Raw genomic sequence first — 3,025 nt, 5'->3', positions numbered from 1 at the left:
TGAAAATTACTAACAATTTGTACTAATTTACTTCGTTTTTAAAAAAGCTTGTCGCGCGAATAGCAAACCGGCATTTAAATATCTGCATACATACATATACGTACATACCTAACCAATTATGCATGTACGCTGAATTCGCCGACAAGAATTTTTAAAAACGAAGAAAATTAGTACAAATTGTCAGTAATTTTCATTAGAGGTTGAATAACTCCTTTCACTAAATGGCTTTCAGTAACTTTAACGAGATCTTAACTTATTTTATTTTATTAATTTTAGTGCAGTTTTGACCAAATTTTCTTGCTAAAAAATGTTTTGTTACACTACTTCATTTTATTCCTTTGATTGTACAGGTTAAATAAAAGCTTGTTTTTAAAAAATATTTTTTTTACATTATTTTGTTTTATAATATTTAGTCCATTTATAAAAGCGTTGTATATTAAAAAGTGTTATTTTATTTTATGTACAAAATTTTGCAATAGATATTAAAATAATTCAACTTGTAATGAAAGCGAACAGAAGACTTGGTAAGCAAAAGTTTGTTTGCTTACGTTTTGTATAAACATACATATGTACATATAGCAGCAGTTAATTTTATTTAAAGAAATGGCGTGTCGTCCATTTCCGCTGTAGCATGGCATATATTTTTAGGCGCAATATTTAACTTCTTCTGGCGGGGCGACATCTGGAGTCATTTAATTGTATCTCCTTGATATGATACCAACAACGAGGTTAATATCTAGACTAGGATTAGCTTTGCTACACTACCGCCGCGGCGCGCCGGCAGCTTTAACAATTTTATAGTGGTTTTGCGTTCTTTGGCAAATTACGCTCTGTTAGCCATAATTCATTTACATTTTAAATTGCAGTGTCATCGTGATTGGAACTATGCTTAAAATTTAAAGTCTCTAACTTGTCGGGAAGTCAGTTTAAAATCTATTCGAAATTTCCGCGATTTGCGCGGGATGACCAAGTTAAATAAAAGCTTATAATAAAAAGGCGTAACTGTTTGTAAATGACTACCATAACTTTTATTGTTATTTTCTATTTTACCTCAAAAATTTTTTCAATATAAGCGTGGTTTTCTATTATAATATTGTCCCTCCGAAATTTCCTGAATACCACTTTTTCATTTCCTTGTCTATATGTTTTCGTTAAATAAGAATCTTAGAAAAAAAGTGAAATTTTTTTTCAGAATGTCACTTTTAGGCGAAAAAGGATTTATTTAAAATACTTATTTCTCCAAAGTGTTCAAATGGCATATATGGGAAATTGTTGCCAAAGGAATATTAATCAAAAAGCCTGGCTTCCAAGAAAACCATGAAAAATGTCATGAAGAAGGTGGAAAAAATTTCAACATTAGCTTATGTAATAAATGAGATTCAAACTGATATGCAAATGTTTAAAATGCATGCATTTAATGTTAAAAATCAGTACAATGCTTATCGGTTAGTATACTTTTTGCTAATAGTTTCTAAATTTATTTAATCCTTTAACGTACTGTACAGTAAAATTCTGGAAAATATTTTACAAAAATTCAAAAATAAGAAAAAAGTTATCTCTGAAGAGCTTGAAAGCAGTTTCGTATTGTGCACAAATTTCACATCGATAAACGGTTTCAGAGGGTAAATTTACTAATCTTACAAAAATATATAAGTAATACTTGCCACGTACGCTATGTTTGAAATTTACTCAAGTACATACATAAATACCTACATATGTATGTATTTTCATATTTACAAACATACATTTGTATGTTTAATTTTTGTCAGAGTGTCCAGATTTGGCGATTTCGCGCCAATTTGGCGATTTTTTTTTTTTTGATATTCACGAGTAAAAATTTAGGAAATCGCCATTGGCGATTTTTTCCCTTTAAATAAATTTTTTCCAATTATAAAAATATACAAAACTTAGTTTTCCACGTTAATTTTAGAGAAGAGGCTAAGATAAACTTGACTTAAGAAAACTGTCAAAAATGTTTAATCACCCTAATCGAAGAACTTTTGAAACGTATACCTAGTCAATTAAATACTTTTAAAAAAGCTTTGATTTTGTCACCAGAAAAGTGTGTGATTCACAAGAGGGCGAGTTTCAGGGACCTGCCAATTCACTATTTGACTTTGAAGGAGAGAAAAGCAGCGGAAAATGAATATTTAAATCTTTTAACTTTCGAATGGAATAACTTTTCTCAGAACCATTCCATCCGACTCTGAAGAATTTTGGATAATTGCTTACGGAGTGAAAACCGCAACAATGTTTGGAAATATAAGTAAATTCATATAATTATCCTTGCCGCACTCACATTCTTTGTTGAGAGCGCTTTTTCCGTAATGAATTCAACAAAAGCTAAGATTCGAAATAGGAAGAGGTTGGAAAGCCTTAATTCAATAGTTCGAATAAAGTGTTATATAAGGCTAATAGTTTCTGCTGCAGAACGTTTCCAATATCAAACAGTACAAGGTTGAATAGCTCAATATATGACAACAACAGGAATGTATGTAAATCATTCGGACACTATAGGTACGGTGACCATAAATATATTTTGAAAATGCAGGACTTTTTTCAAAAAATTTACCTACATATAATTGCGTAGTATAAAAATTACAAAAATATACTACATATATACATTCCTCGTCATTTGAATAGCGCACCCCTTTTTTGATTTTCTACCATACAAAGTATGCTTGACAAAATTTTTATATGGAAGAAAATGCGCAACACCGACCACCAACCAAAAAAATTGTCGCCCCTATGTTTATTTTTTTTTTTAATTTTCAAAAATTTTTTAAATGGGATGTAGACGTAGAATATGCTATATTTTTATAAAAAGTTAATGAATATTAAACAAACAAAAGGAAATCTGTACCTACTAAGTATTAAAAGGATGCGCTATTCAAATTCCAATTCCAATTTTAAACTTTAAACATAAATCACATTTGCTTCATTGGTATTAATCTTTTAGTAATGAATATTTACAAAATTATAGTAAGGCATATTACATATTACTTTACACGAAATATGAACCTCT

The 3,025-nt window shown here is 29.7% G+C and overlaps 1 protein-coding gene across 1 annotated transcript in view; it reads right to left on the bottom strand.

The window, feature by feature from the left end:
- LOC108364048 (uncharacterized) overlaps positions 1-3,025 on the bottom strand; it is a gene marked incomplete at its 3' end in the record, with an annotated part of 66,901 nt that overhangs the window by 46,096 nt on the left and 17,780 nt on the right. The gene's annotated exons all lie outside the window — the stretch shown is intronic.

This window comes from Rhagoletis zephyria, unplaced genomic scaffold (assembly GCF_001687245.7).
Source record: "Rhagoletis zephyria isolate East Lansing unplaced genomic scaffold, Rhagoletis_zephyria_1.1 Rzeph_scaffold_01451, whole genome shotgun sequence".
Lineage (NCBI taxonomy): Eukaryota > Metazoa > Arthropoda > Insecta > Diptera > Tephritidae > Rhagoletis > Rhagoletis zephyria.
This window is presented reverse-complemented; position numbering and strand designations above follow the sequence as displayed.